This window comes from Cetorhinus maximus, unplaced genomic scaffold, assembly GCF_964194155.1.
Source record: "Cetorhinus maximus unplaced genomic scaffold, sCetMax3.hap1.1 HAP1_SCAFFOLD_458, whole genome shotgun sequence".
Taxonomy (NCBI): Eukaryota; Metazoa; Chordata; class Chondrichthyes; order Lamniformes; family Cetorhinidae; genus Cetorhinus; species Cetorhinus maximus.
Genome location: NW_027596402.1, coordinates 240811 through 256219, shown reverse-complemented (window position 1 = coordinate 256219; position 15409 = coordinate 240811). Strand labels below are relative to the sequence as shown.

General features: G+C 50.8%; 2 pseudogenes; both read left to right on the top strand.

Annotated features, from left to right (window-relative positions):
• Positions 1-2902: 2902 nt before the first annotated feature.
• Positions 2903-3081, top strand: LOC144673748 (U2 spliceosomal RNA; annotated as a pseudogene).
• A 9039-nt stretch (positions 3082-12120) lies between these two features.
• Positions 12121-12300, top strand: LOC144673745 (U2 spliceosomal RNA; annotated as a pseudogene).
• Positions 12301-15409: the final 3109 nt, after the last annotated feature.

The following is a 15409-nucleotide window of genomic DNA, read 5'->3' as shown; positions in this document are numbered from 1 at the left end:
CACTTTGTGACAGTATAGGTATTTTTCACTTTCCTAGGATAAGGCTGTTCCCTTTCTAGAAGTTAGAAACAGCCGTGCAGATGTATTTTCTGCACTCCTTTGCTTGCCTGCTGAATAGGACTGATGGGAGGGGAAAAGGTGATTAAAAGAGAGCCGACATCATTGCAGGCTGGCAGATGGTGTGCTGTGCTGTGCACGCAGGTGGTTTTGTTGTTTGGCTTGTGTGTGACTTCTGGTTGAAGCTGAAAGATTTCTAAAATTTTGAAGGAAATAATCTTCGAGAAGGGGAGAAACATTTTCAACATTTTAACAGGATCTAAGGCTGTTCGCTGTGTCGTACCTGTACTTATCCTTGCTGCCACCTGCCTTCTCACTGCTGATCATCATCTTGTGTTATTATAATGATATAATGCATTGGACTTATTTACTGTGACTTCATAACATGACACATTTCCCTTCTGGTGATGTCATGCTGACATCCCGTAAAGGAAATAGACCAACAGTCAGCCCAAAAGAAGGCCCAATGCCAAGCAAAGGAAGCCCATAAACGAGGATGCTAGACAGCTCGTACAAAAGAAAGCAGGGCATCAGGAAACAACTCAACAGCAACTGACGTAGTACTCTCCAGGTTCAGTGCAGGAGAAGCACTGGAATCAGTAAAAAGTAATGCCCCTACATGTCTGAACATACAACTTAGGAGCAGGAGTAGGCCACTGGGCCCCAAGAGCCTGCTCCACTACTCAGAAGATCATGGCTGATCCGATTGTAACCTCAACCCCACATTCCTGCCTACCAGCGATAACCTTCCAACCCCGCCTTGTTAATCTATCCAGCTCTGTCTTGAAAATATTCAAAGACTCTGTTTCCACCACCTTTCGAGGAAGAGAGTTCCAAGGACTCTCTACACTCTGGGAGAAACGCTGCTGACTTTGCCTTCCCTGTAGATGTGGAAGGACTTTAGCTGCATACCTGGTCAGCTGGCAAGCTCCACAGACCGATCGGCGCAGGCTTGGAGGGCCGAAGTGCTGTACTTTTTTTTCTTCTTTGTTCTTTGACTGCTCAAGCTGAAAGCAAAGACAAAAATACAGCAGGCCTCGATCGAAGAACTCCTCTGCGCTGTGAGCTAGTTGCTCACACGGAAACTCAGCTACAAAGACTCATGGATTGTCTCTCATGCCTGTCACGTGTTCTCCCTTGTGACTGAGTGTTTCTCGAAATTTTCCATTACCTGCCAGTTACACGACACATCTAGCGCAACCGTAGACAGCGACCTTTCTCCATTACGCCTTTGCCCCAAACTTTAGTGCGTCCCTCAGCACGTAGTCCTGGACCTTGGAATGTGCCAACTCTTTGCAATGGAAGACCAACAAGTTTCGGACAGCCAAAGAGTGTCTTTCACCGAGTGGATCCTCCGGCGGTAGTTGATGTTTGTCTCGGCGTGTGTCCCTGGGAACAGCCCCTGGAGCACAGAGTCCATACCTGTGTCACGGAACTGCTCGGGATGCACCTCGACAAGAACCACGGCCACTCTCTTCAGAGTTCTGGTGATGAGGCATTCTGCCAAATGACCCTGACGGTCTGTTCGGCGAACCGTCCGCCGGAATCCACCATCTCCTTTTCCCGCAGGGCCTCTAGGGTGATACGTGCTAACCACTGCCTGATGGACTTGCGGACAAAGGTGTTTCTCTGCATAAGTTTTTCCACACGGGGCAGGTGATACGGCACTTGGAGCGTTCCGCGGCAGGGTGGCCAGACCCATCCTTCGCAACACCAGGGACAGGTAGAACCTCAGCACGTAGTGACGCTTGGTGTTTGGGTCTACACACAGCTTGATACTGCCATACACAAAGGTGGCCATCAGGATGAGGGTGATGTTGGGCATGTTTTTTCCCCCTTCATCCAGAGTTTTTTTACATCATGTCCCTGCAAACAGGATCAACTTTTGACCTCCAGATAAAGCGGAAGATGGCTGGCGTGATCGCCACAGCGCAGGAGTGAGGAATGGGCCAGACCTGCGCCACGTACAGCAACACCTGTCCCTGGTGGAAAAATTTATGCAGAAAAACACCTTTGACCACAAGTCCATCAGGCAGTGGTCAGCACGTAACGTCCTAGAGGCCCTGAGGGAAAAGGAGAGGGTGGACCCTGTGGGATGGTTCCCCGAGCAGACTGTCAAAGTCATTTGGCAGAATGCCTCATCGCCAGAACTTTCCAACAAGCACCAAGACGTAGCTTGGCTGGTGGTGAGAAAGGCCCTCCCCGTCAGATCCTTCCTACACGCCAGGAGGCTCACCCCCTCTGCACGTTGCCCTCGAGGTGGCTGTGGTGGGGAAGAGACCGTTGTTCACCTCCTTGTGGATTGTGCCTTTGCAAAGAAAGTCTGGAGAGAGATGCAGTGGTTGCTGTCGAGGTTCATCCCGAGCAGTTCTGTGACACAGGACTCTGTGCTCTACGGGCTGTTCCCAGGGACACACACCGAGACAAACATCGACTGCAGCTGGAGGATCATCAACTCGGTGAAAGAGGCGCTTTGGTCTGCCCGAAACTTGTTGGTCTTCCAGCACAAAGAGTTGTCCCCGACCGATTGTTGCGGACTGGCACAATCCAAAGTCCAGGACTACGTGCTGAGGGACGCACTAAAGCTTGGGGCAGCTGCCGCAAAGGCGCAATGGGGAAGGGTCGCTGTCTAAGACCTTTCTACCACAGCGCACCGAGAGACTGGGAACTGTTTAGAGCCCCTCGGGCTGTACAGCTCAAAATGAAAGGCTGTAAATGATTGTAATATTGTTTGTACTGATGCACCTGGTGATACATTTTGTAAAAGTTTAACCTGGATTGTACCCTTGTAATGTTGTTTTTGAAATGGTTTGGAATGTGATTGAAGATATTTTATGAATAAAGTATATTTTTACAAAAAAAAAAAAAAAATCTGTTCTTATCAGTTTAATATCTGATACGTCCCTTATCTGGGGACCATATATTAAATTGATTTTTGGAACAGGGAGATGGAATAGGGGCTTGCTCCGTCCACTCCACGCATCGACCCGGTATTGCAGTATCTCTGGGAATGGTGCACCACCCCTTTCCAGGGGATTTTCAATGCTAAAAATAGTTTTCTTACAAACATCTGCTTTCTTTACTTTTCAACATGCACATCTTTCAAAACCCAACTTTCTTTCTTTCTCACTCACCCGCACCATCTACACACAAAAAACACGCACGCTCACCCAACGCTCACAGACACCACTCTCATCTCACAAACACTCTACCTCACTCATACAAAAACATCTTTCACTTGCAAATACACCTCTCAAACACTCTCTCAGCTGCACCTTTCGCCTCACAACATTTTCAACCAGCTCTCTGCTGCCGCTCCCGCCCGCTGCTGCTGCTGCTGCTGATACAGCAACAGTCAAAACTCACACCTCAAAGCTCACACACTTTACACAGCTACTCGGAAACGTCTACATCCACGTTCACACAATCCTTACACTGCACAAGGAGCCCATTCCGCCCGTCGTGACTGCACCAGCTCTCCCAATGAACATTTCACTTCGTGCCATTCTCCTGCCTTCTCCACGTAACCCAGCACATGCTTTCTTTTCAAATAATCATCTCATTCCCTCTTCAATTGAACCTGCCTCCGCCACGCTATCAGGCGGTGCATTCCAGACCCTGACCACTCGCTGCTCCTATCACTTTTGCTTCTTCTGCTAGTTACTTTAAACCTGTGCCCGCTCCTTCTCGATCCTTTCATCGGTGCAAGCAGTTTCTCCCTATCTACTCTCTCCAGATACCTCATGATTTTCAATACCTCTATCAAGTCTCCTCTCAGACTTCTTTTCCCCAAGGAATACAGTCCCAACTTCTCCAATCTTACTTCATAACTCAACTTCCTCGCCCCTGGAACCAAACTCGTAAACCTCTTCTGCACTCTCTCCAATGCCTTCACTACCCTCCTAAAATGCAAGTCAAAATGCAATCCATCAGAGTCAGCATGGCTTTATGAAGACTAAATCGTGTTTGACTAAATTGCTAGAGTTCTTTGAAGATGTGACAAGCAAAGTGGATAATGGCGATCCTGTAGATGTAGTATGTCTGGACTTCCAGAAGGCATTTGATAAGGTGCCGCACAAAAGATTAATACACAAGATAAGATCACACGCAGCTAAGGGTAATATATTTGCTTGGATAGAGCTTTGGCTAACCAACAGAAAGCAGAGAGTCAGGATAAATGGGTCTTTTGTGGATGGCAAGCTGTAACTAGTGGGGTGCCACAGGGTTCGGTCCTTGGGCCCCAACTATTTACTTGGATTCAGGAGTAGAAGGTACCATAGCTAAATTTGCAGATGACACCAAAATAGGTGGGAAAGTAAGTTGCAGTGAAGAAATGAGAAATTTACAAATGGATATGGACAGGTTAGGTGAATGGGCCAAAATTTGGCAGATGGAGTTTAACGTGGATAAGTGAGGTTATCCAGTTCAGCTCCTACAGGCAATGGTCACGGTGGTGGTCCCACGGGCCATCGATCTGGTCGGGCGGAAACGACTCTCGTTCCTCCGGCCTGGGTATTCTGCTGCGGGGAGGCAACTTCACCGTCTCCGAGGTCAAGGAGGTGGTGGGCGGGCGACTCCTCATAGCAGACGTAATGTACAAGAACGCTCCACTCCGGTTAATTAACGTGTATGGCCCGTCACAAGGAGCTGAGCGGCTGGAGGTTTTTCAGCAGCTCCCACTGCTGCTGGCGACCTCCAGGCCGGTCATTCTGGGCGGTGACTTCAACTGCATCATCGATGCGGCTGGACGATCCGGCAGGGCCGGCAGCAGATTGGACGCTACGTCCAGATCCCTGATGGAAACAGTTAAGGATGCCAAGCTGCACGACGTCTTCAGCAACCCTGCAGACGGAGCGCAGCGTAGATACACCTGGTCGCGGCCAGACGGGTCCATTCGTTCCAGGATAGACTTCCTCTTTGTGTCCCGTGCATTCACAGTCAGATCCACCGAGGTCAAGCCGGTGTTCTTCTCTGACCACTGCATCCTACTGGCGGACTGCCACTTGGAGAAGGACCTGAGGGTGGGCAGGGGGGCATGGAAGCTATTCGTGCAACTGCTGACCCCAGAGAACATTGAGGAGCTCAAGAGGGCTTATGAAGGTTGGAGAACCATGAAACCCCTCTTTGAGTCCCTGACACACTGGTGGGAAGCGATCAAGGGAAACACCAAGAGGTTTTTCATCCTCAAAAGCATCCAGAAAGCTAGAAAGGAAGAGAGGGAAATGTCCCGACTCCAGAAAAAGATGCAGAATCTGCTCCGGCTGCAGTCGGTGGGGGTCGATGTCAAGGAAGAACTCCAAGAGGTGAAGAGCCAGCAAGCCTCGCACTTTGCCTCCAAGATCATCTTCCGTTCCAGGGTCCGCTCCGTGGAGCAGGATGAGACGTGCTCACGTTTCTTCTTCCAAAAGGTACACAGAGAGCGCTCTGTGATCAGCAGCCTGAAGGAAGAAGACGGCTCAGTAAAGTCATCACGGTCCGACATTCTGAGGATCAGCAAATCCTTTTATGCCGGATTTTATGACGTGAAGCCGACGGACAGCACGGCCTCCCAGTCCTCCTTGTCCTCTATCACGGAGGTCTTAGGCGACAGTACACGGGAGAGGCTGGACAAACCGCGAACTCCTGACGAACTGACTTAGGCCCTTGAGTCCTTCGAGAAGAGTAAATCTCCCCAGAAGCGACGGCTTGCCGGCGGAGTTGTATTGGGCTCTGTGGGACTGGATGGGCCCAGACCTGCTAGGGGTGTACGAGAGTATGCTCCTGGCCGGCAGTATGTCAGAATCCATGAGGAAAGGCATCATCACCCTCATGTACAAGCACAAGGAAGAAAGGGAGGAAATTAGAAATTGGCGACCCATTTCACTGTTGAATGTGGACTATAAGATTCTGTCCAAGGTCATCGCCAATCGGGTCAAATCCGCTCTGGAATTGGTGATACACCCTGACCAGACCTGCACTGTGCCGGGCAGGAAGATCTCTGACAGCCTGGCGCTGCTCAGGGATACGATTGCCTATGTGCAGGACAGGGGTGTGGACACCTGCCTCATCAGCCTGGATTAGGAGAAAGCCTTTGACAGAATATCGCACACCTACATGGTGGATGTGCTCTCAAAATGGGGTTTGGGGAGGGAATTCGCAATTGGATCCAGTTGGATCCTACTCTACACTAACATCAGTAGCGCAGTCTCAATCAATGGGTGGGAATCAGATAGCTTTCCAATTAAATCTGGAGTCAGGCAGGGCTGTCCTCTCTCGCCTGTTCTTTGCTGAGTCCATCAGGAAGGATCCGGGCATTAGAGGAGTTACGATCCCAGGCAGTGGAGGCACTCAGATCAAAGCCTCCCTGTACATGGACGATGTCGCCGTCTTCTGTTCTGATCCGCTGTCGGTGTGCAGACTGATCCACATCTGCGACCAGTTCGAACTGGACTCGGGAGCCAAGGTAAATCGTGGGAAGAGCGAGGCCGTGTTCTTTGGGAACTGGGCTGACCGATCCTTTGTCCCCTTCACCGTCAGTGCTGACGGCCTGAAGGTGCTGGGGATATGGTTCAGAGGGACCGGGGTATGCGTTAGAAACTGGAAGGATCCAGTGTCTATGGTGAAAAGGAAACTGGGAATCTGGGAGCGACGCTTCCTCTCCGTTGCGGGTAAGAACCTGGTCATCAGGTGTGAGGCACTCTCGCTGTTGCTGTACATGGCGCAGGTCTGGCCCATTCCAGACTGCTGCGCGACGGCGATCACCCGAGCCATCTTCCGCTTTATCTGGAGGTCGAAAATGGATCGTGTCCGCAGGGACGCGCTGTATAAGCCTCTAGATAAAGGGGGAATAAACGTGCCCAACATCGCCCTCACACTGATGGCCACCTTTGTGTGCGGCTGTATCAAGCTGTGCGTAGACCCTCGGTACGCAAACACCAGGTGTCACTACGTGCTGAGGTTCTACCTGTCCCCGGTTTAGCGAAGGATGGGTGTGGCCACGCTGCCGCGGAACGCTCCAAGTAGTTGGACCGTGCCGTACCACCTGTCCCTGGTGGAAAACTTTATGCAGAAAAACACCTTTGACCCCAAGTCCATCAGGCAGTGGTCGGCACGTAACGTCCTATAGGCCCTGCGGGGAAAGGAGATGGTGGATCCTGTGCGATGTTTCCCCGAGCAGACTGTCAAAGTCGTTTGGCAGAATGCCTCGTCTCCAGAACTTTCCAACAAGCACCAAGACGTAGCTTGGCTGGTGGTGAGAAATGCCCTCCCCGTCAGATCCTTCCTGAAGTCTCACCCTCTCTGCATGTTGACCTCGAGGTGGCTGTCGTGGGGACGAGACCGTTGTTCACCTCTTTGTGGAATGTGCGTTTGCAAAGAAGGTCTGCAGAGAGTTGCCGTGGTTTTTGTCGCGGTTCATCCCAAGCAGTTCTGTGACACAGGTCTCTGTGCTCTACGTGTTGATCCCAGGGACAGGGACGCACATCGAGACAAGCAGGTGGAGGATCATCTACTCGGTGAAAGACGCTCTTTGGTCTGCCCGAAACTTGTTGGTCTTCCAGTGCAATGAGTTGTCCCCAGCAGAGTGTTGCAGACTGGCTGGCACATTCCAAGGCCGAGGACTACGTGCTGAGGGACGCACTAAAGCTTGGGGCAGCCGCCACAAATGCGCAGTGGGGAACGGTCGCTGTCTAAGACCTTTCAGCCATAGTGCACCGAGGGACTGGGAAAGGTATGGACCCCTCGGCCTGAAAGACTCACATTGAATGTATGCAGTGAATATTACATTTATCACAATTGTATTGAAGCACCTCAGAGTGCAACATGATCTATGTAGATAACTTGAATACTATTGCACTGTCTGACTGCCTGTAATGAGCATGTTGAAATGTCTGTAATGTTCATTGATCGTATTGAAGCGTCGCAGGGTGCGACATGATCTATTTGAAAAACTGGAATATGATTGCACTTTTTGCGATGGCCATTTTGAAATGTTTTGTAATGTTCTTTCAGATATTTTATGGATAAGGTATATTTTTCCACAAAAAAACGACAACAGTTACAAAGAAAACCAACAGCAGCAACAACAGCTCTTCTCCACAGTCTGAATTAGAATTTCAGAGTCAGAAAACAGAGCAAAAAAACACGCAGCGTCCTGAAATGACAAACCTGAAATGAAAGTGTACTTAGTGTATCAAGCCTTTAAACTGCATTGCTGAAAACTCCTTCCTGCCTGCTAGTGCAACAAGATGCTGCAAAGCATATTACACAGCGAATCAGGCCTTCAGTCGTCTTGACTTGTGCAGCTCCAGTGACTTCAGGCCTCCAAAAGCAGGCCAGTATTTGAAAGGGCTCCTCTTGACAAGTGTAAGACCCTGATCAAACTAAATATTTTAATTTTCTTAACCAGTGAGATTGAACGAACCGTGATGCATGTCCAAGACAAAATAGAATATAAAGCAATGTAAAGTAAATTAATAACAAATTGAGAAAGTAAATATGGAACACAAAATATTTTAAAACTAGGGCACAGGTTAAAAACATGATCCTAATTTCTGTTGAACTGAATGAGGCGAGTCATTACAGTGCGTGACCGATTTGTTTAAGTGTGCGGGCCCATTAAACTTTTTGCACAGCCGCGCAAATTTAAAGGGGCTTATGTGGCGGTGTGTCTGTGAGGAAACCTCTCCTCATATCTTGTATCCCACTGTGAAATCGTCTTCAGCTCCCAAATTGCACTCAGACAATGTGCTACATTTGCATATTGTGCAGGAGTCGGGGGAGGGGTCATGGGGCTGCCCCTTGTCTCTGTACTTGAAATGGCAGCCAGGCAGCAACTGTAGTGCTTCCTCAAATCCAACCTGAAGAAAAGGCAAGACATGTTGGGTGCTGAGAGGGAGAAGCATTGCCACTTTAGGTTCTACTTGGATTTTACTGAGGTAAAAGGTGATTGAAAAAGTCAAGCCTTTCTCCCCTAGCAGTTACCACTGAGGACAGAAATAATACCGAGCGCTGATCTATCACCGAGCACTGAGGCCGGCCAAGGGGAGGCATCTGAAAGCTGCAGAGAGAGCAAGAAGCCAGGATGGACGACTGAGAATACTGGCTGAGATAGACAGCAAAAACTGTGACACAAGCTCAGGTAAGCGTGGTGTTTTGCAGTTCAAGTTCATCACTTTGTGACAGTATAGGTATTTTTCACTTTCCTAGGATAAGGCTGTTCCCTTTCTAGAAGTTAGAAACAGCCGTGCAGATGTATTTTCTGCGCTCCTTTGCTTGCCTGCTGAATAGGACTGATGGGAGGGGAAAAGGTGATTAAAAGAGAGCCGACATCATTGCAGGCTGGCAGATGGTGTGCTGTGCTGTGCACGCAGGTGGTTTTGTTGTTTGGCTTGTGTGTGACTTCTGGTTGAAGCTGAAAGATTTCTAAAATTTTGAAGGAAATAATCTTCGAGAAGGGGAGAAACATTTTCAACATTTTAACAGGATCTAAGGCTGTTCGCTGTGTCGTACCTGTACTTATCCTTGCTGCCACCTGCCTTCTCACTGCTGATCATCATCTTGTGTTATTATAATGATATAATGCATTGGACTTATTTACTGTGACTTCATAACATGACACATTTCCCTTCTGGTGATGTCATGCTGACATCCCGTAAAGGAAATAGACCAACAGTCAGCCCAAAAGAAGGCCCAATGCCAAGCAAAGGAAGCCCATAAACGAGGATGCTAGACAGCTCGTACAAAAGAAAGCAGGGCATCAGGAAACAACTCAACAGCAGCTGACGTAGTACTCTCCAGGTTCAGTGCAGGAGAAGCACTGGAATCAGTAAAAAGTAATGCCCCTACATGTCTGAACATACAACTTAGGAGCAGGAGTAGGCCGCTGGGCCCCAAGAGCCTGCTCCACTACTCAGAAGATCATGGCTGATCCGATTGTAACCTCAACCCCACATTCCTGCCTACCAGCGATAACCTTCCAACCCCGCCTTGTTAATCTATCCAGCTCTGTCTTGAAAATATTCAAAGACTCTGTTTCCACCACCTTTCGAGGAAGAGAGTTCCAAGGACTCTCTACACTCTGGGAGAAACGCTGCTGACTTTGCCTTCCCTGTAGATGTGGAAGGACTTTAGCTGCATACCTGGTCAGCTGGCAAGCTCCACAGACCGATCGGCGCAGGCTTGGAGGGCCGAAGGGCCTGTTCCTGTGCTGTACTTTTTTTTCTTCTTTGTTCTTTGACTGCTCAAGCTGAAAGCAAAGACAAAAATACAGCAGGCCTCGATCGAAGAACTCCTCTGCGCTGTGAGCTAGTTGCTCACACGGAAACTCAGCTACAAAGACTCATGGATTGTCTCTCATGCCTGTCACGTGTTCTCCCTTGTGACTGAGTGTTTCTCGAAATTTTCCATTACCTGCCAGTTACACGACACATCTAGCGCAACCGTAGACAGCGACCTTTCTCCATTACGCCTTTGCCCCAAACTTTAGTGCGTCCCTCAGCACGTAGTCCTGGACCTTGGAATGTGCCAACTCTTTGCAATGGAAGACCAACAAGTTTCGGACAGCCAAAGAGTGTCTTTCACCGAGTGGATCCTCCGGCGGTAGTTGATGTTTGTCTCGGCGTGTGTCCCTGGGAACAGCCCCTGGAGCACAGAGTCCATACCTGTGTCACGGAACTGCTCGGGATGCACCTCGACAAGAACCACGGCCACTCTCTTCAGAGTTCTGGTGATGAGGCATTCTGCCAAATGACCCTGACGGTCTGTTCGGCGAACCGTCCGCCGGAATCCACCATCTCCTTTTCCCGCAGGGCCTCTAGGGTGATACGTGCTAACCACTGCCTGATGGACTTGCGGACAAAGGTGTTTCTCTGCATAAGTTTTTCCACACGGGGCAGGTGATACGGCACTTGGAGCGTTCCGCGGCAGGGTGGCCAGACCCATCCTTCGCAACACCAGGGACAGGTAGAACCTCAGCACGTAGTGACGCTTGGTGTTTGGGTCTACACACAGCTTGATACTGCCATACACAAAGGTGGCCATCAGGATGAGGGTGATGTTGGGCATGTTTTTTCCCCCTTCATCCAGAGTTTTTTTACATCATGTCCCTGCAAACAGGATCCACTTTTGACCTCCAGATAAAGCGGAAGATGGCTGGCGTGATCGCCACAGCGCAGGAGTGAGGAATGGGCCAGACCTGCGCCACGTACAGCAACACCTGTCCCTGGTGGAAAAATTTATGCAGAAAAACACCTTTGACCACAAGTCCATCAGGCAGTGGTCAGCACGTAACGTCCTAGAGGCCCTGAGGGAAAAGGAGAGGGTGGACCCTGTGGGATGGTTCCCCGAGCAGACTGTCAAAGTCATTTGGCAGAATGCCTCATCGCCAGAACTTTCCAACAAGCACCAAGACGTAGCTTGGCTGGTGGTGAGAAAGGCCCTCCCCGTCAGATCCTTCCTACACGCCAGGAGGCTCACCCCCTCTGCACGTTGCCCTCGAGGTGGCTGTGGTGGGGAAGAGACCGTTGTTCACCTCCTTGTGGATTGTGCCTTTGCAAAGAAAGTCTGGAGAGAGATGCAGTGGTTGCTGTCGAGGTTCATCCCGAGCAGTTCTGTGACACAGGACTCTGTGCTCTACGGGCTGTTCCCAGGGACACACACCGAGACAAACATCGACTGCAGCTGGAGGATCATCAACTCGGTGAAAGACGCGCTTTGGTCTGCCCGAAACTTGTTGGTCTTCCAGCACAAAGAGTTGTCCCCGACCGATTGTTGCGGACTGGCACAATCCAAAGTCCAGGACTACGTGCTGAGGGACGCACTAAAGCTTGGGGCAGCTGCCGCCAAGGCGCAATGGGGAAGGGTCGCTGTCTAAGACCTTTCTACCACAGCGCACCGAGAGACTGGGAACTGTTTAGAGCCCCTCGGGCTGTACAGATCAAAATGAAAGGCTGTAAATGATTGTAATATTGTTTGTACTGATGCACCTGGTGATACATTTTGTAAAAGTTTAACCTGGATTGTACCCTTGTAATGTTGTTTTTGAAATGGTTTGGAATGTGATTGAAGATTTTTTATGAATAAAGTATATTTTTACAAAATGAAAAAAAAAAATCTGTTCTTATCAGTTTAATATCTGATACGTCCCTTATCTGGGGACCATATATTAAATTGATTTTTGGAGCAGGGAGATGGAATAGGGGCTTGCTCCGCCCACTCCACGCATCGACCCGGTATTGCAGTATCTCTGGGAATGGTGCACCACCCCTTTCCAGGGGATTTTCAATGCTAAAAATAGATTTCTTACAAACATCTGCTTTCTTTACTTTTCAACATGCACATCTTTCAAAACACAACTTTCTTTCTTTCTCATCGCTTCTCGGCCTTTTGGCTAAGATCAAGTGTAGTGTTGCAGGGGCGACACCATGGTCCTGCCAAGGCAAGGTCGGGATGGAAGGGCGATAACCAATCGCAATCCGAATCCATACCGTGGGTTACCTATCACCGTCCGAGTCACGGTGAACCACAGTGACGAAGGAGGATCACCTATGGATCGGGGCTTCTTCACCAGGAGGATCCTGTTGAAGGCGTGCGGCTTCCAAGCTACGGAGATCTTCACCCTGCACGACTCCCGCAAAGGTGGTTATTTCGACGTGACTTTCAAGCGAGTGGCAGACTGCGTCCGGCTCCTGAGGGTGTTCGAGGAGAAGAGAGACCTGCCGGAGATGAAGATCCTGACGGCGGAGCCGCACTTTTCTCTGCCGTTGCAACGGGAACGTGAGGTGATGGTGCATGTGTACAACCCCTTCGTCCCTGTCGCCGACGTGGTCACCTTCCTCACCAGGTACTTCGATAAGGTGGGGAGCGGCACCGAGATTCGAGACGACTTGGGGATCTGGACAGGCAAACGCCTGTTTAAGGTCACGCTAAAGACCGATGGTAAGGGAGCCATTTTCCACCCTCCCTCCAGTTTCGCCATCGGGGGAAACCGGGGCTACCTGGTCTACGCTGGGCAACCCAAGCATTGTCGCTCATGCGGCAAGGCTGGTCATGTGGCGGCCAAGTGCAGCGCCTCCCTCTGCAAGATCTGCAAACAGGAAGGGCACCAGACAAAAGACTGCAAACAGGCCAAGTGCTGCAACCTGTGTGGCGAGGCAAGTCACCTCTACAGGACCTGCCCCAAACGCTGCCGTACTTACGCACAGGCAGCCAAAGCCGACCAGGGGGAAGCAGAAGAAATGTTCCGTGTCACTCCAACCACCAAGGCCCCCAGGGAGCTCAACGGGACAAAGGAGGACACAGAGAGAGACAAGGTGGAGAAAGAGATTGAGGCAACAGAGAGCCAATCAACAGCACTACCCCCTGAACCTTCCAGTCCTCAGGACAGCGAATCAATGGAGGAGGAGGCAGCAGTGGAAAAGCAGCAGGGGGAGTGGCGGACGGTGAAGAACAAGAAAAGTAAGAGGGAGCGAAGAAGAAGCAAAGGCGTTTCCCAGAGAAGCGGCAAGAGGCGTCTCCCATCCGACACGGATGACAAGGGCAGCAGCTCTTCGGATGATGAAGTGCCAGAGCGGCACCGACAGAAGAGGCGGCAAAGCTCCAGGGCGTTGGAGGACGAGACACCCGAGCTCCAGAAAATTGGAGACAACAAGGAGCCCAGCGCACCCCAACTTAGCCTGCAACCTGAGGAGGCCAGTGCACCACAGCCCCTGGAATCTGGGAGCAGTGAGGCAATCATCGCACCCCAGCTCCAGGAAGCCGGGAACAGCAACCCCCCAGAGGGGGTGAGTTTTGGAGAAGCTTCTCCAGCAAAGGTCACCTCAAAACCCGCTCACTACGTGAACCTCCAGATGCCACTGGAGCAGAACACGGCCAAGGAGATCTACCTCAGCCCATCCAAAGTGAAGGAATTTGAGCTCACTACGGGTATGAAGGAGCAGACTAAAGGTCTGGGACTCTCAGAGACAGTGGGTTTGGTAGGAGAATAAATGCTTTAAAATGGGTTTAAAGATTGTATCCATAAATGTGCGTAGCATTAAATCTACTACGCGATGTGTTGCGACCTTGGACTACCTAGCCAAGGTCAAAGCTGACCTGTTGTTTCTGCAGGAGTGTGCGATACCGCACCTCAGCTCCTACAGGCAATGGTCACGATGGTGGTCCCACGGGCCATCGATCTGGTCGGGCGGAAACGACTCTCGTTCCTCCGGCCTGGGTATTCTGCTGCGGGGAGGCAACTTCACCGTCTCCGAGGTCAAGGAGGTGGTGGGCGGGCGACTCCTGGTAGCAGACGTAATGTACAAGAACGCTCCACTCCGGTTAATTAACGTGTATGGCCCGGCACAAGGGGCTGAGCGGCTGGAGGTTTTTCAGCAGCTCCCACTGCTGCTGGCGACCTCCAGGCCGGTCATTCTGGGCGGGGACTTCAACTGCATCATCGATGCGGCTGGACGATCCGGCAGGGCCGGAAGCAGATTGGACGCTACGTCCAGATCCCTGATGGAAACAGTTAAGGATGCCAAGCTGCACGACGTCTTCAGCAACCCTGCAGACGGAGTGCAGCGTAGATACACCTGGTCGCGGCCAGACGGGTCCATTCGTTCCAGGATAGACTTCCTGTTTGTGTCCCGTGCATTCACAGTCAGATCCACCGAGGTCAAGCCGGTGTTCTTCTCTGACCACTGCCTCCTACTGGCGGACTGCCACTTGGAGGAAGACCTGAGGGTGGGCAGGGGGGCATGGAAGCTAAATGTGCAACTGCTGACCCCAGAGAACATTGAGGAGCTCAAGAGGGATTACAAAGGTTGGAGAACCGTGAAACCCCTCTTTGAGTCCCTGACACACTGGTGGGAAGTGATCAAGGGAAGCATCAAGAGGTTTTTCATCCGCAAAGGCACCCAGAAAGCTAGAAAGGAACAGAGGGAAATGTCCCGACTCCAGGAAAAGATGCAGAATCTGCTCCGGCTGCGGTCGATGGGGGTCGATGTCAAGGAGGAGCTCCAAGAGGTGAAGGGCCAGCAAGCCTCGCACTTTGCCTCGGAGGCCTCCAAGATCATCTTCCGTTCCAGAGTCCGCTCCGTGGAGCAGGATGAGACGTGCTCACGTTTCTTCTTCCAAAAGGTACACAGAGAGCGCTCTGTGATCAGCAGCCTGAAGGAAGAAGACGGCTCAGTAAAGTCATCACGGTCCGACATTCTGAGGATCAGCAAATCCTTTTATGCCGGTCTGTATGACGTGAAGCCCACGGACAGCACGGCCTCCCAGTCCTTCCTGTCCTCTATCACGGAGGTCTTAGACCACAGTACGCGGGAGAGCCTAGACAAACCGCTAACTCCTGACGAACTGACTAAGGCCCTCGAGTCCTTCGAGAAGAGTA